This window comes from Lycium ferocissimum, chromosome 1, assembly GCF_029784015.1.
Source record: "Lycium ferocissimum isolate CSIRO_LF1 chromosome 1, AGI_CSIRO_Lferr_CH_V1, whole genome shotgun sequence".
NCBI lineage: Eukaryota > Viridiplantae > Streptophyta > Magnoliopsida > Solanales > Solanaceae > Lycium > Lycium ferocissimum.
In genome coordinates, this window is record NC_081342.1 from 5,374,864 (window position 1) to 5,400,437 (window position 25,574).

At 35.9% G+C, this 25,574-nt stretch overlaps 1 long non-coding RNA gene across 1 annotated transcript; it reads right to left on the minus strand.

The window, feature by feature from the left end:
* Nucleotides 1-16,108: 16,108 nt before the first annotated feature.
* LOC132068063 (uncharacterized) lies at nt 16,109-18,372 on the minus strand. Its single transcript, XR_009417308.1, has 3 exons — nt 17,629-18,372; nt 17,233-17,287; nt 16,109-16,544 (listed from the first exon to the last, which is right to left on the minus strand). It is a non-coding gene; the product is annotated as an uncharacterized LOC132068063 (long non-coding RNA).
* Nucleotides 18,373-25,574: the final 7,202 nt, after the last annotated feature.

Below are 25,574 nucleotides of genomic sequence, written 5' to 3' on the forward strand. Positions count from 1 at the left end.
TTCCTGTTTTTATCTTCGAATGAATAGGTTCAATATCAAAAACACGCTATGTATCGTTCATTTTTTATTTTTATTTTTCTCCATTCTCAACGCAAAATAATCTAGTGCAGTATCATCAGGTTAAGTTTCCGTTTCCATTAACCAAACACTTATCTAATTTTCTAAAGAACTTCGTAACACTTATTTATGGTGAACGATTTCTTATTTAATAATTTCATTCTTTCTTTGTACTCACAGAGCGTGCTTTGATGCCTCTGGTCCATTTCTTGACAAGAAACATGACATTCAATAAAATAGCAGACATTTTTTTTTAGCTAAAATGGTGAACAAAGACAGTGGCTTCTCCACAGCGCTTGTGACTGCTGCATTTTCTCTAAAAAAGAGTTATTTGCGGTGTTTGCATAATCTTTCATATAACAGATTTTCTAAGTTCAAGAGAATCAAAGAGGTTTCAGTTAAGGTCAACTTCACAAGAAATAATGTGATGATCAAGCAAATTGCCATGCCATTTCTTTGTGTTGTTTTCTTTTATTTTTTGCTAGTAAATTGGCCGGCGCTTCGCGTGGTTTAGAAAAAGAAAAATTAATTTATGTTATTATTCTGATAAAAGAAATTTATTCTCTACTAATTAAATATTTCTTCATTTTTCTACCATGAACTATTGCAATGGATTAGTATTATAATTGAACTCTTTCAACATAAATCATGTCTCTCTCCGGCATAAGTGCCCTCTCTCCAGCTCGAAGACCTTCAAGATGGAAGTCAAACCAATTCTACTTAACTCTTTAAACATGAAGCCTTGAATGAATGACTATACATGTAGATCGTGAAGGTCACGGCGTCACAGCTTCTTAGTGAAATCTCATTTTAGGCAATAACCAAGCTATATAACTGCAAGATTGCAAGAGGCACATCAATGAAGTAGCTACGCAAATGGCTAGAAGATGAGACGGAGATATGACCTTCACAGTGCACTCAGGCGTATGCCCTACTACTCCAAGTTCCATCACTGAAGTTACTCTATAAAATTGGCGATGGGAAGACCAAATCAGTAAGAACACTCAAAATATGGTTTCACCATGCTGATCATGGTGGATATTTGCATAACTTAAAGCAATATAATACGTAACTTGGTTTAATATTACACCCCTGTTAATTATATGTACATCTTCTCAACACATGGCTATCCATCTTTAAAGGAAGAAAAACTATAATTCAATCATAGCATATGAAAAGCATATCCATATTCCTGAAAGCTTAAAGGAATATTAATAAGAGATGCAATGATCTTGCAGAGTATTAAATGAAAAGGCATGTTGTATACATCAGAATCCATCAGTTTCTCAAAACTGTTAAAAAGATCTTATATAAATCAAAATACTACAAAAAGATAAGAAAAAATAAGTTAGAAATAGAGTACAAAAGATGCTTCTAAATCCCAATCACCTATCTCAACAACTGATATGACAACGAAAGGCCACATACGTACGAGTGTTACAAACCGGAAGTGATCTTTCTATAGGTGAATTTCCCGACTTTCGCCTCTGTTTGATCTTTTCTCTGCCTTGGAGCCATTGGAATTATATACCACTAAAAAGAACGGGTTCAAAGCATCCATGGTTTCAGTCATAATGAAAAATCCAAATAAAATTAGGAACAGCAAAAAATGAACAACCTCAGGAACAAATACTTCAAAGAAATAATTCAATGGTATTTGTGACAATACTCTTTAAAAAATGGAAATGGCATCGGAGGTTGGATTGACTGAAAACGCACAATTAAGAGAGGATTTGATAAATCCCCCAAGACATTTTCACAAGATGCTTTCTGAAAAGAGAAAAAGTTGTTACCTTATACTACAAACAGCAAAGATGATCGCTTAAAATCAATACTAAATTTCATAAAGTACTGAAAGTTGTGGCCTTGGGTGACATGACAAGAACAAAGTCATTCTTCTTAGAACTCTTGATTGCTACATCTTCAACCTCACCAAACTCGCTAAATAACTCTCAGTATTTGGGCAGTATAATCTTCACCGATCCTCTCCCAAGATACCTTACGCACCTTTTCCTTGTCTACACTACTCCCCTTGCCTTCTGTACTCTCCTTAGCCCTGGTATGTGCCTTTTTCTGTGAAGGATCTGTGGAAGTAGACACTTTCTTTGAACGCATTGCACAAATTCGAGCATTTTCCTCTTTAAGTTTCCCAGAAATTCGTTCCTACGGTGCTCTAGCTAGCACACTGGCATCAGGTGCAAAAGCAGCATGCTCTCTTGCATCCATTTTTAAGCGACGTTTGAACTGTGCAACAAATTCAAACCAACTGCATCAGAAGAATTATACTATTCAAACTACAAACTAAAATAAATGACAATCGTAAACTTCTCGAGAGAGATTTTAGCTTACCAGGGATAGACTGCTCCAATTGCTCATGCAATAAGAGAAAAAAGCAAAAATATGAAAGAGAAACAAGCAAAAATATGAAAGAAAAGGATAAATATGTTTTCTGGTCTTAGAGATGCCACATAACTCTCCTAAGACCAGAATTATATAAATAGGCAAAATACATCAAAACCCCCCTGAACTATACCCGAAAAGTCGATATCACACCTAAACTATACGAGCGACCTATTACACACCTAATATATTTAAAAGTGATATTTTTACTCCCTGATACAATATGACCAGTTGCATTAGGGGAGAGTGTACACACTCTCTCTCCACGTCAATGCCACGTCGTACCACGTCAATCCATGTCAGTGCCACGTCAAAAAATCCTCTAATTTTTATTTATTTTATTTATTCTTTCACAATTTTGCTTTATTTACTTTATTAACAAAATTAAAAATTTTAAAAACTAATTTTCCCTCTTCTTTTTCATTTCACCACACCATCCCCCCCCCCCCCTTCCCTTCCACCTTCACGCTACCCCCCACCCCCCCCAAATCCTTCACACCACCAACCACCTCGCCCGCCACCCCCCCCCTGGACCCCAAATCCTCCTTCTTCATTTCCACTAAGCAGGTTTTGGAGGAATTAGAAGAGATAATAGCATCATTAGCAACTAATGCACCAATAACATTCGGATTTTGGGAGGAGCAGGCTACAGCCAATCATTAGTTTTGTGTGTTACTCAGTCCAAAGCACCCTAAATTCTTCGAAATATATGCGACCATTTTCTCAAAGAGGCAGTGATGATATTTGCTTATGTGAGCTTAAAAAAAGGTTGTTTGGGTTTAGAGACGAGTGAATCTGTATCTTGGCTTGGTAAACCTCTGATGGTATGTGATTTGAGGTTTTTCTATCACGAGCAACTGGTTCTTTCGCTGCCATTGTGTGGTCTCCTCCTCTCTTTGTCCCATTACTAACCTTGCTCTGAGCCTTAAATTGCAAGTAGTCCTTGACATTCTTTGATGGAAAAACCAATGCGAAATAGGAATTATTTATTTATTCATTCATTTGTTGGTTCCCAGATTGAAATCTTGGTGGGAGAATTTAATAGTGCTTCTCTTTCTGTAGCTCTAGCTTCTGAAGATGCACATTGCTGTTGATTTCTTGCAGCTAACGATTCTCTTGTCTTGCTGCTGTGGCTGTATTAACCACCCCTTTTTGATGGTGATGAAATGGAGGAGAGGGGTGGGGAAATGAAGAAGAAAGGGACGGGTGGGGGTTGGGGGTGAAGAAGAAAAGGGGGATGTGGTGGTGGTGGTGGTGATGAAATGGAGGAGAGGCGGGTTTGGGTGGTGGGGGTGGTAGTGGTGAAAATGGAGAAGAAGAGTTGAAAGAAAATCAGTTTTTATTAAATTAAAAATTATTTTTACTACTTCACTCGCCTATTTATTAATTATCATTATTTTTTTTGCCACGTCAGCTTATAAGGTGCAAATAAATTCAGTTTTTAGATGTTAAGGTGTGTAATAGGTCGCTCGTATAGTTTAGGTGTGATATCGACTTTTCGGGTATAGTTCAGGGGGGTTTTGATGTATTTTGCCTATATAAATATAAAGATTACATAAAACCTTCATTTTATATCAACCTGATAACTTATTCCAAAGCCATCATTTCTGCACTAAAAATAGTGCTGAGATTCAGGCTGCTCTACATGGAGTTAGAATATGTATTGAACTGAATTCTAACAACATGATTCTTGAGATGGATACTCCAAAATCATTCTCACATAAAACATAAGGAGGTGAAATTCATGAGAATGATCTAATTAATATGACAAAATAAGTATGAATAATATAGATAAAATAAGACAACCATAGCTACAACGATGTCGATATTATTGTACAACATAAGCGACGAACAATAGCAAAAGTTGGAATCATGAGCAATGAAAGAAAAAATTCAAAAAGATCTGGACCAAGGATAACATTATATGACTTACCGAGGACCATGTGCTGGAGGAGACTTTGGTGCAAATTTCTCAGCCGTTGCAACACTGATCTTATAAGGTGAACATATTCATAGTTAATTAGCGAGTAAGACATTTACTGCATAAAGTTAAAACAAATCAAGTTTGTTCAAGTTCTTTAAGTTAAAGAAGCTCTGCAGAAGAATCTTCATATGACAAAATTGCACCCTTTTTGCTATTTTCTTGGTCATAGCCTTGTTTTGCTTGATTGCTGCTAACAGTTTAATGAGCAAAGAGTAAGCATCTCATTCCAAGACATAGAATTTATGTGAAGATTGAAAGGAGAGTATTGTCAGATCACGCATGTTAAGATGAAATTTGGTGAACAACACCCAAAGAATCTGTTAATTATATTAACTTATTCAAAAAAAAATTGTTATTTATTTAGTTTTTGGAGGAGAGTATTGTGAGATCACGCATGTTAAGCTGAAATTTGGTGAACAACACCCAAAGAATCTCTTAATTAACTTCACTTATTCAAAAAAAAAAAAAAAAAATCTGTTATTTATTTAATTTTTCGAATGGCTAAGACGCAAAGTTAGCAATATCATTGAACCCATAGAGAGCAGAACAAAAATTACTTCAACCCATAGAGAAAAAATTACCTTGTAATCTGTTATTAGCTTAAAAGAAGTGACTTCCACGAATAAGGAATGGTGGTGGGAAAATTCCTTGTTGCCATTTTGAGTCACTGGAGAGAATTACTACGAAAGTTACTTAAAATATCTTTAGGTATAGGCGGCTGGGATATCTTTTTGGTAGTTGGACATCGGATTAAGAAAGCTTCGATCTCTTGATAGAAGAATACAACTGCAAATAACATTAAATAACCAATCAAAAATTCCTCGGAGAATGTCGAGTCATCTTCTCTTCTTCCCACGCTATATGCACAATTTGTGAACTCCGCAAGAAGAGATATAGATGGCCAGGGAAGCGACATATAAGAGAGATAAATGTGAAAAGCAGAACTCAAAGCATCAGCAACACCTCTCGTGGAAACATCACTGCTTTTCTATATAATTTTGCAAATTATTTCTGCTTCCTGAATAATTTCTGGGTTTTTGAGATATGGTAATTACGAAGGTTGAACATATGTACAGAGAGGTTCTTAAACTGTTGAACTTCTGCAATAAAGAAAAACGTGTGTTTTCAGGAGCGATGCGATTCCTTTTTTCTCCAGAAGAATGCATGTTTATTATAATTCTTAAAAGACTTGAATAACGGGAATGCGGGGAAATTTGGCAAAAATTGTGGGAAGAGATAAATGTGATTCCTGGGGGCACGACATCACTGGTCTATGTCTCACTTTTATATATAGATTAAACCTCAAAAGAGGGCAAGTATTCTCTACAGTGGACAACCACAATTCAAAATGGATAACATTGGAAAGCCAACAGGATGTAGTTTTCCTCACGAAATGGCAAAGAGCAATTAATCCAACAATGGAAAGTGTCATGAACATCTTAAAGTGCTATTGAGATTTATTTATTTTTCAAAACATATGGGAGTCATAGAGCAGATTTTAAGTAGACAAAGAGGTCTACGGAAATCTAGATATATTGGCAAAATATTGTAAAAAAAAGATGAATACAAATACTGTGTTGTAGTTGCGCCACATCACCGAGCCTTTGTCTCCGGATTATATATATATATATATATATATATATATATATAGATATAGATAGCTAGATAGATAGATAATGACTTAAATAAGCAATTACTGTATTACATTGTTTTGACCAAATAAATCAACAGTTCAAATTGGCCTTATGCGTATGATTCTTACATATCTATAAAAAAAAATCGTACAAATACTGCACACACACCAAAAAAAAAAAAAAAAAAAAAGAATTAAATGACGTTGAATAGACACAAATACTTTTTTGCAATAATTACTGTTAAATGAAAGTAATTCCTAGAAAGTAAAAGTAGACTATAGTACTCCCTCCAGATCAAAAAAAGAGTTCACTTAGCCATGTGCACACCCTTTAAGAAACTACTCACTCTAAGAAAAAAATATGTAAATTGATTAAACTACCCCTAATTAAATAGGCATTGAGATTTGATCACATAACACTTAATAGGGACAAATCTGGAAAAAAAAAATAAGGTTAATTATTTCTTGATTTAATAAGTTGACACTTTTTTTATCCAAGAAAAAAATGCTAAGTGGACGCTTTTTTTGATCCGGAAGGAATAATAAATGGGCAAAAAACATATATGTACATACTAAGAGGTTATATTTACGAAATATAACGATACTTTTCAGTTTACAAAATATATCAATAGATTTGTTACAAAATCTATACAAATCAGGTAAATTAAAAAGAATTAAATAAAACACATTAAATAAGGTAAGGAGATTGCTTTCATTATTTTATCCAATTTTCTCTCTCCAATCAAAATTAAAATATATTGTTACCTGATTTTCTCCATGCTCCCTTATTTCATCCATTTTTATCTCCCCATTCAAAATTAAGAGATATTGTTCTCTAATTTTCTTCAACTTTTATTCAAAAAGTTAATACTAATCGGTAGTTTTTATATACATCAGAAAACATATATGTATAATTTTTATATGCAATATGTATAACTGTATAAATTTGTTATAATTTTTGTATATGAAATATGTATTAAAATTATGTGTATTTTGATTATGATAAAGTGCATATAAATTGTATAAAATTTAATCAAAGTATGTATAAATTTTGAGAAAATATGTATAATAAATTTGTAATTGATACAAACCAGATTCCATACAAAGTTCATACACTAGAAAATAAATTTGTGTAATTTTTTGTATGCAATATGTATAAATGTATAAATACGTTATAATTTTTATGTATGAAATATGTATAAAAGTTGTATGTATATTTTGATTATGATAAAGTACATATAAATTGTATAAAATCTAATCAAAGTATGTATAGATTATGAGAAAGTATATATGTATATTAAGTTTTTTGATTGATACAAACCACATTCCATACCCGTATAATTTTCAACATTTTTTAGATTAATTTATATCGAATTTATTCGAATTCCATACACACTATGCCACATATATCTAAAAAATGATAGTATATAGCAGATTCCATACACATTTCATACATATGCTAGTTTTCAACATTTATACAGATTTCAAACACACAATGATCGCACATATCTCAAAATGATAAAAATCAATTTTTATATACAATTAATACACATGTCAATAATTAAAAAAAATTGTAATATTAGTTTGAAAATTTATATTATGAGAGAAGATGAATTTTAGGTCTAGAAATGGTGTCTATCATAGAGGGAGAGAGAGAGAAGAATCTTTTAAAAAAAAAAAAAGAGGTTGATTGGTAACTATCCTATAATTAAGTCCACATTTAAAATCAGATTCTTTTCCTTAAAAAATGCCCAAAATCGTGGGTATCTCATTAAATCCAAATTTGGTATTCTATTTGATATACTTTGTAATTTTGTTGGTATGTTTTGTAAATAAGAAAAAGTATATTTATGTTTTGTAATATAGAGTCTTAAATAGTATTATTAAGTCATTTTCCCATAATAAATTACTGTGTGATAAATGCTTGGTAGATACAAGAACTTACCGTAATCCTTTTTCATTTCATTGATTTATTAATATATTTATCATTTATTAGAAGTAAATTTACTATTTTGATATTAACTGGTTAATATATATATTTTAAAAGGATGTAAATGTCCATCGACATTTTAGGGATATTGTTGCATGTTGATTTACTATAGAGATAAAATCTAATTCAACTTTGAAGGAAGGAGCTTCCCACTTTTAGTATAATACTAGTAAATATGCCCGCGCTTCGCGCGGTGCATTAGCCATTGTTTAAGTCATAATTGTTGATAAGTTTTTTTCATTTCTATGTCAAACAAAAAAAAAAAAAAAAACTTGTAGAAGTTATTTCACCAAATGTAAAAACGTACTTTTGCATAGTGAAAAACATAGACACTTTATCCATAGATTAGACATGAAAAGATACAATCCGCACAGAAAAAAATTAGACACGAAAATTATCATTTCTTTGATCATCATCACATACACAGCACAAAGTAGATATAACTGCAGCCCGATAATCAATTGCATAATGAATTAGCATAATAATGATTTGAAATGGCACAAGGAGATGACATAATACATAAATAAACAAAGATTTGGAGTTCTATGATCTATAAAGATTATGCACGGTGACCTTGAAAGAGTAGAGAAATGAAAATATTGCTCTTCAAAATTGAGGTTGAAACCTATCCTTAATTGCTTCTTACAATTTCTAGTCTTGAATTTACAGGTAAATTATAATTGAGATTGGAGGCTCTTCGTTCATGAATTCTAAGTTTTGTCCCCGGGGTTGGATAATCTTAAAGAAAATGTGCAAGTCTCAAGAATAGATCTATATAATCCTCTCACTGGTAAAGTTTACATGCTGACCATAGTAGTCAACTAAATTTTCAGACCACCCAAGGACACCTCTGCAAAGAAGATCCTACACGATAGAATCAAATTAACATCAAGCATTATACATCGCAGCCATAAGCATTAGAAAGTAAGAGAATAGATGTTCAGGAGTTAAATATTTTGTACCTGCATAAAATAGATTCTTTAGAACTCACCATTAAACTCAACAAATTGTTTGGCAATATAAGAGCTCACGATTGCACGATGTAAAAGGGTCCTCCATATTGCATGTGTAGGAAAATGTGTCAAGATTTTTTCATTTATCAAGTATCATGATCAACCACAGAAGAAACCAATAATGGATCATCAAATAGACTCAAAAATCAGATCAGGCAATTCAAGCGTCATAGCAAATGTAGGTAGCCCGAGCTTTGCACGGCCCAAATGAATAGGGTCATGAAGTTCTTATAGCTCTTAGATATGTTATCTTTTGAAAAAACTTCAAGAATAAGAAGTCTAGAAAAGTTTATCATCAAGCATATGGAAAATCATACTAAAAAAAGCCACATTAATTTGTCAGTTCTATTCTAGAACTCTCTCCCCGTATTTTCTTGTAATTCAGTAGTACAATTTCTCTTTTTAACCTGAATGATTGTGTGCAAGCAAATCAGATCATAATGGTGACCATACAACAACTGGTACATATCTTACGTCATATGTGAGTTCTTCCACCACCGTCTTTCCACCATTTTCTTGAGCTATAATTACATCTATTATTTAAAGTTGTGAGCAATATGGGACCTAAAGTCTCCAAGTATGGGTATTACACTGTAAGAAAAGAAATAACAATCACAAGGCATAATAGAAGTTACGTAGTCAAACAATCACAAAATCATGAAGTACAATAGAAAGAAACAACAACAAAAATTCCAGCATGGATAACATAAAATATCAATTTGATTATACAGAACATTAAAAGAAACATACACTATTGGCATATCTATCTTTCTTGATATCAAAGATAAAGAAGAGATGACTGTAGGTTTTTGTGTTTTTATTTATGCCAGAGAATGACTGCAGGTTTTTGTGATTTTATTTGTGCAGTTTTATCTCCTCATGAGAAGTTTTAAAGTCTAAACTATTTCACTTGTAAGACAAAAGCTTTTCTACAAAATAATTCTTTTCAGAAAGCTTATTTCAATTCGTTACAAACTTACTAGAGCAATTTAGCCTTCAGTAAATCTTCACCCAAGCGCAATGTACACGACTGTTTCATAATACTTCAATTCATCATTCAGTTTGTTTTGTAAGAAACTCCACACGGGTCAACTCTTAAGCCGTCGTACTCGTAAAAGTTGACAGAAAAACTATAGTAAGAAAGAACCTCAATACGTACATAAAAAATAAATATATGCACATAATATTTTGAACAAGTGGAGTAACGATCCGTGAGAAATTAGCATTTTCCTTTGTATTTCCTATATCAAAATTCTAAGATACTACCAAAACAGTTATTTTAATTTGCTTCTGATGTACAAACAATATCTCCTTTTCTAAATATCCTCTTCGCAAACATTTGTGGACTTCTAAGCATTCAAAAAGTTCGCCGAGAAAATAAAACCAGTCTTACTAGATTATCAACGTGCATCTTATTTTAAATATATGTTAACTCTAGCTGGTAAAGTAAAAATGTTAACACTATATTTTTAAAAGTTTCATTAAAAATGAGTTCATACTACATTAACACTTCCACTTGACGCCAAAGGCAACAACTTCATTGGCATCTTGAAAGGTGATCTTGATGAATGTATAATGAAAAAGTACATAGATTTAGGAAATGGTGAAATATCCATTGATCCTTTCCTTGGAAAGAATCCCTGCATCTTACATAAATTGTCACACCCCAATCCTGATAGGGCATGATGGGCACCCGACCCTTATTTAGAGTCGAGCGAACCCGCTGGCTCTCGTTATACTCTTAGTCTCATTGGGCCCTTAAGTCATGGAATGAAATGCATGATGAAAGTTTTTCAGAAAAAACATTCTTTCCGTCTTTATCAAATCAAGTAAGATCTGTGATCATATAAAATCTGCAAAGTAATGCATGATAATACATCGGCTTACAGAGCCGCTTGCAAAACTGACATACTATATACGTGACTCGTCCGCAAAGTCTCTAACATAAATCATTATACCATGACATGGATACTCTGACTCGGCAACACTCCGGAAAGAAATGGAGCTCGCCAATCCAGCTGGAACATCTTCTAGCCATATCCTCTACTCGTCTGTATACACCTGCGTGGCATGAAACGCAGCGTCCACAAGAAGGGACGTCAGTACGAATAATGTACTAAGTATGTAAGGCATAAATAATAACATAATATAGATATGAAAAGTAACAATGAGTAAGAGAGATAACCTGAACATCTGGATGCCTCATAAGGCGGATGTCATGCATGCTTAGCCTTTTAAAAAAAACATTTCATACATATACATAGTAACATGCCCGGCCATAAAGGCTCGGTGTGAAAGTAACATGCCCGGCCAGGAAGGCTCGGTGTGATATATAAGTAGTATCATGCCCGGCCATTTAAGGCTCGGTGTTATCATCGTTAGCCTCGCGTCCCGTGCCTCCCGCGTCCGGGCGATATCACAACATGCCCACCGGCAGGTGGTGTGCACATCTACGTGCCCGCCCGGCCGACTATAGCGCGGCGCGGTGTGAGAAAATACATACATATATATAAAGCATGCATAAGAGCCCAATCAAAAGCCACAACTGTATCGGAGTGACGTAAGGTCGGTAACCTCCGATTATATTATGGAATAATTATCGTCGCTTTGTCTCCCCTTGAAGGAACAATTGATTTAAGGTGAGACTATCAATGGAGAATAGAACTAAGAGAAAACATAGAATAAGACCATAAATCTCATAGGGCATCAAGTCATGTACTTTTGGAATCTTAAAAGAAATAGTCGTCATTCATGAACAAAAATTGAGACATCAAGAAATAGTTCAACGTTCTCATATCGTCATCGAAAACATAAACTTGAAACCTTTAAACATGAAATCATTCTCATCATTTTCATCATAATAACATTCTCATCTTTGACATCATCATTGTTATTGAAAAACATTCCCATCGTTGCCATCATAAGGCTCACATAATCACGACCTTTGGTTTGGGAGATAGGAATATTTTGGAAAACATTTATGGATTATCAGGAAGGAAATCATGCCTCGGAATCTTAGATTTCTTAACTTTTGATAACAAGGAAAATATGGAAACATTTATGAAATCATAACCTAGAGATCATGCCTTTGAAAGAAAGGGACGAGCCTTAACATACCTGGAAGATAATTCTCGATTTCCAACTTATTTCCTGTCTTGCAACTCGCTTAAAAATTATTCGTAGCCTCGTAATCTACATATAGAACCATTCATAATATCGTTAGGATCATCGTCATACGCTCGTCTTAAACACTTAATGAAAGTCCTTTTAGATTCTCGTCGAGATTCGGCAAAGATTTCCGTTTATGTGCCTCAGCAGAAATTCCAATTCAACAACCAACAACATCAACAACAATACCAATAGTAATAACATCATTTCCAACACCAACATATGCCATAAAACAGCCCACACACTGTTTTCTAAATTTCCCAACCAACCAACTTGGGATACGACTAATTAATAACTTTATTTCCGCAAAGAAGTCGAAATTAATACTAACAACATCAATAACAACATTCTCAACATTCTACAAGATAAATATATGTATTTTCATCCAAATTTCTCTTCAACTCTCAATCCATAATCCAACAACATCAACACAACAACTATAATCTTTATTCTTTCAAATATCCCTTAATCAAACATGATAAAAAGAGGGATTTGATGATCCATACCTTATTTTATGAAGGTAGCCCAAATCTTAATCATTTTCTTGTTCCCAAGCCACTCCAACACTAAACGAAATTATATTCGCGTCTACGCGTTGCCCGGACCTCGATTGATATTCCGTAGTTTGAAATTTCACTCAAAATCCTCAATTTTTGTGATGAATAAGAGCCCTTTTGTTGCTGAATTTTCTGGAAATTTTGGGATGAAAAAAATGAGATTTTAACCCTTTATATAGGGGCGAGGCGCGCCACCGTAGCTACAAGATTGTAGCGCATCGTAGCGCCCTGTTGCGCTCATTGCAGTTTTGTTTCTGCTTCATAAGCTCAGTTTGTAACGTCTATAATTCTCTACTCCGAGGCCCTATCGACGAACGGTTTGTTGCATCACAAACTAGACTCGACGAGCTTCATTTTAGACTTTGGTTTCACCTTAAAACTCCAAATATACTAGGAGATATGCGCCTCCAAAGTTGACTAAAAATCCGTCCAAAGATTTCTCAAATTTTCGTCGAACTTATTTCTCTTCAATTTATTCTACCTCGAAATATTCCGAAACTCTCCATACATGGTATTTGTCATTCATTATACTAAAAATGGTCATGTTCTCGGTCTCAAAATAGTCTTTCCCGACTACGACTTACGAGATTGTAATTCATCCTTTTACTTCGTTGTTACGTACTTTCCATGGCTTGTGCCTTTCAAAACATCATGGGACGTCTCCGACACTCCATTACTACGGTGAGGTACATGTCATACTCATGCTCTGAAAATGCGGGGTATAACATAAATGATCGGTACATACAGAACGAAAGGACAAACAATGTCCAGGAACTACAAAAGATTACTACTTAGTAAGAGGATACCTTAGCTACAAGGTGTACTAAGAATGTTAACTCAATAGACAGATGTTACTTTTTAAGTTGAAAACCTCACTCACAAAGACCAAGAGTGGAGAAAAAAATATAAAAGAGCTTATGCTAAACTTAATACTAAAGTTTCTCTTCTTTGTGCAAATAAAAAAAAAAAAAAAAAAAGGCATGGATTTTTAATTTGTAGTCGTGAATAAGCAAAGAAAAGAACAATATCACCATTTAATTTTTAAATCCACAGTTGAGTGCTATTGATGGAAAACATTGAAGTATATACGTAAAGAAACAATTTTATAGGCATATGCAATTGGAGACTCACTGTACCATACAAATTTGTATACCAAAATTATGGTACTGGAAGCATTAACCACCAATGTCATACATGAGCCATGTATACAGCCCCAAAAATGTTTCAAAGTTGAAGAACAAAAAAACCTGATTTGCCTGAAAATAACACGCCTAACAAACGAACATATCAAAATAAAACCAAATGAAGTGCCAAAGTTCCTCGAAAACTAGCCTAGGTTATCCACTTTTCATGAATCCTGAAGAGGTAAGTTAGCGCATGAGTTTAGATACTGCCCTCGCCGATGGATCAAAGTCATCTTTTCGCAACCTTATAATTAGAATTATCGATTATAGTCATTTCTCAGAAAATTAATTGATACGATCATATTGCATCAGTTCTAACTGTTAAATTATATAAAATTGCTACAATGATGGAACATCATTAGAAGAAAGTGATCATCCAAATTAAAGTGTATGGACCTGCTATTAGTCTAACTTAATATAGAGCGCCTTTAATTATTGTTTTAAATTAGCTACAGGCTTTAGCGAATTTACAGAGTGGTGGATTTTAATTTATAGTTCAGTGGGACATATTTGATATGTTAATACGCTAAACTATTTGGATACTATTGTTTTCAATATTCAAATTTACCAGTAAAAGAACTAAAATGGAAAAAAACTAATAGACAGACTTTATTTTTTTTGTTAAAGAAAGATAACTAAATTAACATGGGATGGAAAAAGATATTCTGAGTAAATTGATAAAGATAAAAAAAGAAGAATTCCAAGACACCTGAATAAGTTGATATGAGAACCATATGGTGTTTTAGCCTTTCATTATGCAGTGCCCCCCATAAGGTCCATCCCCAAATTCTCATTCACTGAAGAGAAAGAAGAATTTAGGCGAGTGTGACGAAGAAGAGGAGAGACGGGGCGTCACAAGCTACAAAAAGAAGTTTGACCTGGGAACAGAAAAGAAGAGGGCAGGCGCCGTATGTAATGGGGAAGTGATGATTCTGTAAAGATTTTAAGTGAGCAGTCGTCTTCGTTATTAGTTTTATTATTTATGGTATTTATTATTGAGTTTTAAAATGTTAGAAAGGCTAAAAATTTGACAAAAAAGATAAATTCTAATACTCAATTTTTAGAGTGTCACGTCACCGAGCCTTTGCCCTGCTTTATTTAGATATATAGATTATTGATATGATGGGATCAGTTTCATATGAGATCCATGGGTATCTTTTCAAGGGGTCACTGTTCACTGTTGTCATAGCCACCACAAATACAATCTATTTTCAGGATACAATTAAAAGTGCTCTAGAACTTGCACACTTTTTCTACATTCAACCTCTAATTGTGCTGCCTGTTCTTTTACTCATCTTTTAATCTTCTTCTCATTTTGTCTGCTAATTACACTTCTGGCGATGAAGTTTGCAGGCACTCAATCAGTGGCGGAGCCAGAATTTCCGCCGAGGGGTTCAAAATATAAAAAAGTAAACATACGAAGAAGCCTAAGGGGTTCAACATCTACTATATATACATAAAAAATAATTTTAACCTTGTAAAAACAATATTTTTTTCCGCCAAGGGGGTTCAGATGAACACCCTCGGCATAGTGTGGCTCCGCCACTGCACTCAATTACATTTTCTGTTGTTTACTTCAATCAGTTCTGCAAGAGCCGTCAACATACCATCTTTGTTGAGTGCTCTGCATTACCAGCTGCTGCGAATTATCCAACACATTAACATAGCTTAAACCTCATCATAATGAAGAGGAAACTGCTTAATTTCTCTGTGGTGGTTGCAAGAAAAGAATGAATAGTTAGGCTTTGGCATATTGTCCAAACCTTTTTAGCCCATACAGAACTTGTTCATAGAAAAGTAAAATTTTCATTACTAAAAATATGTCCCAAATTAATTGTCCATTTACAAAATTAAGATAAAATTAATTAAATATTTCCCATATTACCCTAAGTAGTAAATGTTCTTGAAAATAGTCAATATTGATTAGAATGTATTTATTGGATAGAGATAGGGGTAAGATAGTATAATATACTCCCTCCGTCCCAAAAAGATTGTCCTCTTTTGACTTGACACAAAGTTTAAGAAATAAAGGAAGACTTTCGAAATGTGTGTCACTACAAGAAAAAATATATTTCGCAACAAATTTTTTTTTGTTGCCATAGATTGATTATTATTGCAAAATGTCACGCCCCGAACCTGGGCCTGGACGTAACACGGCACCCGGTGCCTGACTGCATGTGACCGAGCGAACCATCTGGCTGACTGAATCAACATGTGATATCAACACATAACTGAATGTGGAAACAACTAAACACATGCCGATATACTAAAGGTCTGACTGAAATCATAATGCGGAAATACTTAGACAATCTGAAATACATCTGAAAGTAGCTAACCTGGCTAAACCAAAACGACTGAACAACTGCCAACAAGGCTAACATAATACATATCTGACCGTCTGAACTGTGTCTATGAAGCCTCTAAGAGTACTTAATAATTAAGCTGTCTATAAACTGAAATAGCTAGATAGATGACAACGCCCCGAAGGAATTTGGGGCTCACCAATAGCTGATACGTGCACTCCTAAATAGCTGAGTCGTCAACCTGTATATCGTTGCCTGCATCGCGAGATGCAGGCCCCCAAGCAATAAAAAGGGACATCAGCACATTTGAATTGTACTTAGTATGTAAAGCAACCGAAGCAATAAAATACCGAAACCGAAACCGAAACCGATAATCGAATCGTAATAGCAAGGAAGTAGAGATATGAATACTCCTCGCTCTATATCCGAATCATCCGTATTATCCGTGTTTGTATATGTGGGGCCTCGGCCCAATAATAAATGCACGCTATGGCCTCGGCCTAGTAGTGCGTCACCAATGGCCTCGGCCATGTATACGTATACACAAGATCGTCCGTGCCCTCGGGCAAAATCACATATGTATAATTATGGTTAATTAATAAGGACCGAGACCATAACAACAATGAACAATGCTCGAACCGAAATAGACATGCTTGGACTAAATTGAAAACACCGATCGTTTCGAGCATACCGAATTTCTAGATCGAGACTCATGTGGTAACAATACATAAGTCTATAAAGATTACGTGTTGAGTTCATGATATTCAAATTGATAACCATGAACGAATTCTCAGAATCGCAACCCTAGAAGATAACAGCTCTACAACATATCATAAAACCAGGGCTAAACCGTATTCTCGAGTCAAATTACCGACAAGTATGAAGAATGAGGCGTAGGGAGAATCATGAACATTCCCTAACGTAGATAGTTAGCCTCACATACCTTAATTCCAGCCTTTGAGCGTAATACAATGTTCGTCAACCTTTTCAACTTTGATCTATATCAATACAAGTCAAAGGGATTCTATATTAGCAATAATATTCATGCTTTGGTCATCTAAGCATTTTATCAAACACTTTGTGGGCATGAAGCTCCATAATCTCCATTAATGGTGATTTCTTCACCCAATTCCCATTCTATTACTTCTAGGTGATTCTACAATCTCAATTAGGTGTAATCAACATCATTCTTCATCACCCACATGAATACAACAATCCCAAATCAACAAATCCAAAACTCTAGCATAATTCATATAATTTCCTTTATCAAACCCATTTGTTATTCTCCCAAGAATTCATCAATTCTCAACTATAAATGATTTGAGAGTAGGAATATTACCTTTTATGAGCATCCACCACGAAATCAACACCCCAAGTTTGATTTGTAGCTTAGAACGACGGCAAGAACTTGTACTACACTTTATCCTTCACGAGCCTTGGGATTCGGGGCCTTCAACTTGGTTGATTCTCTACTTTCTCTCTCTAATTCTCCTCTCTCTCCCTTTCTCTCTCTAAAATCTGAAAATATGGAGGAAATGGGGCTGCTAGGGTTAACATTTCCCTTAAATACCAAGGGGAAATGGGTTTGACCCAACTTGAAATCGGGTTGGGACCTTTCTGTCTTAAAACGTCCATATCTCCCTATCCCGATGTCACCTATGATCCCACGACCTATGGTTGGAAAGATATTTCAATTATCTACAACTTTTGTTCTTTGAGTTTTCCCAAATTCCCAATTTATGATAGGGTTATGGCCTCCCGAAGTCAGGTGACCCGAAACGTATATACGGACCAAGATACGGTCACTGTTACGGTCCCGTAACACAAGGTACGGACCGTAACTTTGTACCGTACCTTGGTGAAAATTTCCAGTGAGCTTCTGGAAATTTTTGGGACGTTACGGTCCACTGTTACGGCCCGTAACACGAGTTACGGTCCGTAACGTCACCGTTACGCCAGGCAGAATTTCCAGCGAACATGCTTCAGTAAAATGGGCATAACTTTTTGCACAGATGTCCGTTTGACCCCCGTAAGATACCATTGGAAAGCTATTTCAAAGATCTACAATTTTCATCAAGGAAGTTTTCCCAAATTCATAACAGATTTTCACTAAAGTTGGATGGAAGGCAGACGTATCAAAAACTTAGCCGATTCGATAGGATTTCAAGTGCCTTACTATTAGCCATATTGAGACGATCATATCTCCTTGCTCCGATCTCTGATTGGCTTGGTCTTTATATCGTTAGAAAGGTATTTCCACATACTACGAATTCATTAGGGGTAATTTCCCAAATTCCAAACCGATTAAGGAGTTATCGCTGCCCGAAATAGGCCTATCAACCATTTTCGCAAAACGTTCAAACCTTCAGTGTTTCCACTAGAACTCTAATGATATGAGCTTAAACTCAGTTCCAAGATGCGGGGTGTTACAATATCTCCCCCTTGGGATCATTCGTCCTCGAATGATGGGTCATGGTTAACAATATGGCTGGACATAGCTTGACTACATGAACGTGAAGGAAACACGACATGAAACATGGAGACTGAACTACGACTATTCATATCTCATAATAACCCTCCGGGTCTTCAATTACCTCACTGGACTTACTGGCGATTTATGCATCCCCCCCTTAGACCAAGGCTAGTATCTTATACTTATAAATTCTTCTCTTTTGATGGGATCTAATTAACGTTCCTTATCTTCTGTAATTCCCTCATACTGTACAAAACTGACTACTTTCATCTGAGCAATTTCTCATGGTGAAAAAAAAAACTAAATTTATTTACATGAACCGGTTGCTATTGTATTCATAACTGGAATACTCCATCCTAATGGTTTGACTCTGCTAACATTGTAAATCTTAGGACAACCCCTATAGATACGCCTAGCTATAACTGATTCCCCAACCGGTGTGGGTACTTCGAAAAGGTTCATGCAACTTTTCAAATTCAATACCAAATTTCTTAGCAACATAAGGTAAGGTGGATCCTGGGTCAATAACGGCATATACTTCAACAGTGAAAACTGTGAGTGTACCTGTGACAACATCTGTACGAGCTTCTGTATCCTGACGGCCTGTCAATGCATACAAACGGTTTCGCCCACCGCTTGTATTTCCAGACCTAGCTGTATTGTTCCCCTGCTGGGCCTGATTATTTCGAGGGACTGCTGAATTCGTGGACTGGACTACATTACCCCCAGTATTCTGTCTTACGAATGGGCAATCCTTCAGATAGTGGCCCTGCTGACCGCACCCGAAACAACCATCCGTGCCCGAACGGCATACCCCTGGGTGTTTTCTTCCACACTTGCTGCAAGAAGGATATGTAGCTGCTTCAAAATTTTGACTCTTCCGGCTAAACTTGGACATCTGAAATGGGACACTAACTGTAGACTGAGCAGGTCCTGATAACCCATTCTTGAAGGATGGGCGGTTTCCTCCTCCCTGACTGAAATTTCCTGTAGACTTAGCCTTCTTACTAAATTCCCTATCTTCCTGCTTCTGCAGGGTTTCTTCTTCCTTCAGCCTAGTCTCGTTACCTTGGACGAATGCCAGTATCTTGGAAATAGTCATCTTGTCATTCTGAGCAGCTGTATTGGCATCCCTGTGCAACTCGGGTTTAAGCCCAAGTACAAATCTTCTAACCACGGCTCTCATATCAGGAACCATGTGAGGAGCATGTCTGGACAATGACACGAACTTGAGGTAATAATCCTGAACAGTCATGTCCTTCTGCCTTAGATTCTCAAACTCTGTAGCCTTGGCTTCCCTGACCTCAATTGGCATGAAGTGCTCAATGAAAGCATCTGCAAATTCATCCCAAGTAGCAAGGCATCCTCCCTCGGGACTGTTCCCATGTCTCATACCAAATATGGGCCACATCTTGCGTACTGGAAAGCTCCGAGTTCTGCTGCCTCTGTATCAGTAGCATGCATCACACGAAATATTTTCTGGAGTCCATCAATGAAATTCTGGGGTTCTTCCTCCTTCTTTGACCCTGTGAACACTGGCGGCTTCATCCGCAAAAACTCCTGAGTCCTAGAACTATTTGACCCACTACTAACACCTGAGCTGGGGGCTGATTCTTGTCGCTGTGCCTGGTTGGCAACGATCTGAGTAAGAAGCTGGATGGCTCCTCTCATATCCATGTCTGAAGTGTTAGGAGGTGTAGCTGTAGGAGTCGTAGGGACTGCTGTTTGAGTCGGAACAGTCTCTTCGTGAGCTGTTTCAGCGGCAGCTCTTTGACTGGTGGCTGTGTTCCTCTTGTTGTACTTTCTCTTATAAGGCATTTTCTGAAAATACGTACTCGCATGAATTAGAAGGAAATCCTAAGAGTAATGCTCTAACTGCACGATTTAAAGTATGAAAGAAGTGAGACAATCCTGAATGTCTTGGTGGTCAACTGTTTATATGTGTGGGGCCCTCACACATATAAAAGAGACCCCACTGGACACGGCTTCATAGACTCCCTAAGACACTTGAACCCACGTTCGATACCAAGCTTTGTCACGCCCCGAACTCCGGGCTCGGACGTAACACGGCACCCGTGCTCGACCGCATGTGACCGAGCGAACCATTCGGCGATCGAATCAACATGTGATATCAACACATAACTGAATGTGGAAACAACTAAACACATGCCGATATACTAAAGGTCTGACTGAAATCATAATGCGGAAATACTTAGACAATCTGAAATACATCTGAAAGTAGCTAACCTGGCTAAACCAAAACGACTGAACAACTGCCAACAAGGCTAACATAATACATATCTGACCGTCTGAACTGTGTCTATGAAGCCTCTAAGAGTACTTAATAATTAAGCTGTCTATAAACTGAAATAGCTAGATAGATGACAACGCCCCCGAAGGAATCTGGGGCTTACCAGTAGCTGATATGTGCACTCCTAAATAGCCGAGTCGTCAACCAGTATCGTTGCCGCATCGCGAGACGCAGCCCCAAGCAATAAAAGGACATCAAAGACATTTGAATTGTACTGGTATGTAAAGCAACCTAAGCAATAAAATACCGAAACCGAAAACCGAAACGATAATCAGAATCGTAATAGCAAGGAAGTAGAGATATGAATACTCCTCGCTCTATATCCGAATCATCCGTATTATCCGTGTTTGTATATGTGGGGCCTCGGCCCAATAATAAATGCACGCTATGGCCTCGGCCTAGTAAGGCCGCCAATGGTCCTCGGCCATGTATACGTATACACAAGATCGCATCATGCCCTCGGGCAAAATCACATATGTATAATTATGGTTAATTAATAAGGACTGAGACCATAACAACAATGAACAATGCTGAACTGAAATAGACATGCTGGACTGAATTGAAAACACTGACTGTTTCTGAGCATACTGAATTTCTAGACTGAGACTCATGTGGTAACAATACATAAGTCTATAAAGATTACGTGTTGAGTTCATGATATTCAAATTGATAACCATGAACGAATTCTGTAACTGCAACCCTAGAAGATAACAGTTCTACAACATATCATAAAACCAGGGCTAAACTGTATTCTGAGTCAAATTACTGACAAGTATGAAGAATGAGGCGAGGAGAATCATGAACATTCCCTAACGTAGATAGTTAGCCTCACATACCTTAATTCCAGCCTTTGAGCGTAATACAATGTTCGTCAACCTTTTCAACTTTGATCTATATCAATACAAGTCAAAGGGATTCTATATTAGCAATAATATTCATGCTTTGGTCATCTAAGCATTTTATCAAACACTTTGTGGGTACGAAGCTCCATAATCTCCATTAATGGTGATTTCTTCACCCAATTCCCATTCTATTACTTCTAGGTGATTCTACAATCTCAATTAGGTGTAATCAACATCATTCTTCATCACCCACATGAATACAACAATCCCAAATCAACAAATCCAAAACTCTAGCATAATTCATATAATTTCCTTTATCAAACCCATTTGTTATTCTCCCAAGAATTCATCAATTCTCAACTATAAATGATTTGAGAGTAGGAATATTACCTTTTATGAGCATCCACCACGAAATCAACACCCCAAGTTTGATTTGTAGCTTAGAACGACGGCAAGAACTTGTACTACACTTTATCCTTCACGAGCCTTGGGATTCGGGGCCTTCAACTTGGTTGATTCTCTACTTTCTCTCTCTAATTCTCCTCTCTCCCTTTCTCTCTCTAAAATCTGAAAATATGGAGGAAATGGGGCTGCTAGGGTTAACATTTCCCTTAAATACCAAGGGGAAATGGGTTTGACCCGACTTGAAATCGGGTTGGGACCTTTTTGCCTTAAAACGTCCATATCTCCCTATCCCGATGTCACATGTAGGCCCACGACCTATGGTTGGAAAGTTATTTCAATTATCTACAACTTTCATTCTTTGAGTTTTCCCAAATTCCCAATTTATGATAGGGTTATGGCCTCCGAAGTCAGGGTGACCCGAAACGTATATACGGACCAAGATACGGTCACTGTTACGGTCCCAAGAACACAAGGTACGGACCGTAACTTTGTACCGTACCTTGGTGAAAATTTCCAGTGAGCTTCTGAAATTTTTGGGACGTTACGGTCCACTGTTACGGCCCGTAACACGAGTTACGGTCCGTAACGTCACCGTTACGCCAGGCAGAATTTCCAGCGAACATGCTTCAGTAAAATGGGCATAACTTTTGCACAGATGTCCGTTTGACCCCGTAAGATACCATTGGAAAGATATTTCAAAGATCTACAATTTTCATCAAGGAAGTTTTCCCAAATTCATAACAGATTTTCACTAAAGTTGGATGGAAGGCAGACGTATCAAAAACTTAGCCGATTCGATAGGATTTCTCAAGTGCCTTACTATTAGCCATATTGAGACGATCATATCTCCTTGCTCCGATCTCTCGATTGGCTTGGTCTTTATATCGTTAGAAAGGTATTTCCACATACTACGAATTCATTAGGGGTAATTTCCCAAATTCCAAACCGATTAAGGAGTTATCATTCCCGAAATAGGCCTATCAACCATTTTCGCAAAACGTTCAAACCTTCAGTGTTTCCACTAGAACTCTAATGATATGAGCTTAAACTCAGTTCCAAGATGCGGGGTGTTACACAAAAAGTAGTTTTAGCAACGAAAAAAAAAATTGTTGCATGAACTTTTCCCAACGGCTGTTATTGCAACAACGTGCAACAACTTTTTTTTTTTTTGTTGCCAAAAGTACTTTTTGCAACAATAATCAATGCTATGGCAACAAAATTAAATTCTTTGGCAACAAAAAAATCATTTGCCGACAATAAAACTAAGTTGTTGCCAAATATAAAATTTTTTGTTGCGATTTCTATACTTTCTTGTAGTTTGGCTGTAAATCATCTCATAAAGTTAAATTGTTTCTAAATATAGAAAGGGGACAATCTTTTTGGGACAGACTAAAAAGGAAAGGAGAGCAATCTTTTTGGGACAGAGGGAGTATCTTTTATTTATGATTTCTTAAGGAGGGTGTAAAAGAGAAAGGGGTCAAGTAATATGAGACGGACGGATTAATGACCAATTTGATCACAAAATTTTAAAGGGGAATAAAGAAAAAGGAGAAACCAAATTTGTCCACATCTAAATGCAAAGCTCTCCGTTGTTCCAACAAGTCTAATGCGGTGACGAAGTCGAGAAACGGTGAAACTTCTTTGGAACAAACGATATTAACATCGGCAGCTACATATCAAACTGTAATCCAAAATAGTTTCTTTGAAAATTGCCAAGTATAGAATGGATCTCGGCCATTTGGTGATTCATTGACTTGTGAGACTTACCAACCTCGGTTAGGTCTCCGTTTGCCTGCATTTTGCTTGTGGTAAAGGACATGGAAAAAAAGTTCCTTCATCGCACGTTCAAGTAATTACAACATCTAGCGTCTTCTGAAAGAACAGTGACGCAATAATTAAATTAGGCACTAACCATGAAACCTAAAAGACCCCGAAAAGAAGAAAACAAAGAAAGAAAAAAGCTAACCAACACAAAAAATCAAGTTCCGAAATTATAGACTAAAATTCATGAAGAATTCATAAAGCAACTAGCAAGAGCTACTGATAGATAAGCTAAACTTTCTGAGAATTATATCAACATACTGTCAATAACCTTTAGGTGCATATTCTCTACAAAAACTTTCTTCTGCCAGAGGGTGTCGTCAATATGATCAAACTTGTACGTTCGTTGAGGAAATGATGGCTAATTTGGCTTCCTCGTAGTAGGTCTTGCATATTGTATTCCTTTGTGGCCTTAGAATAAATGGCATACATATACATATTACTTCTAATATAGATTAATGATAATGAATGGTGTTTTTAATGAGAGTAACTGCAAAAAATGCTGGCAAATAAGCTAAATTGCTGAATCAAGAAAGGGAAGATGAAAAGTTATTACGGAAATTAATGAGCCACTTTTGAATTTTTAATATATCACATAAATGAAAAAAATAAGAAAAAAAGAAAAGAAAACCAAAAGAGACTTTTTAACATATTTTAAATAAAAATGATCTAGAGAAAAAAGATAAATATACCATACACCCTCCGGATAAAAAAGAGTGTCACTTAGCCATTTGCACACCCTTTAAGAAAATACTAACTTCTAAAAAAAAATAAGTAACTTGACTAAACCGTCCCTCATTAAATATGTATTAGGATTTTATCACATAACACTTAATAAGGACAAATCGAAAAAACAAAATTAATTCTTTCTTGATTTGTGGACACTCTTTTTTATCCGGAGAGAGTACTATATAAGCTTTCTTTAGAATTTTAAACGTCATCAACCTCCGAGTTAATAGGAATAGACAATGGGTTCTGTACACCTTCCCAAAACATCGCTGGCCATATTATAAGGGTTCCACGTTTTTTTTTTCAAGTTTTTTTTTTCTTATCTATAATAGAATGCATGTATCTTTACATTCCTGTACAAAAAGTGTTATTACAATAGTGTTTGAGTGAAGAGTAAAATGGTCATTCAATATTTGATGGATATTTTGGTAATTCAACTTTTGTAACTTTTTGTTTCCCACTTTTAGAATAGTATAGTATAGATTCTGTTGGTTGGACCAAAGGTGATCCACTTTAATTTAGCAAACTTAAGCGACTAAAGATGCTCAAGGTTATATTTAAAGGATTAAATAGACCTACTCATATAGATAAGAGACCATTTTGTCTAAAAGCTCCATGTTCCAACATATATATCCCAAGTAGAGGGGTACAAAATACAAACTGCATGCACACGAGTACGATTTATTTCAGATTTATTTATGTAT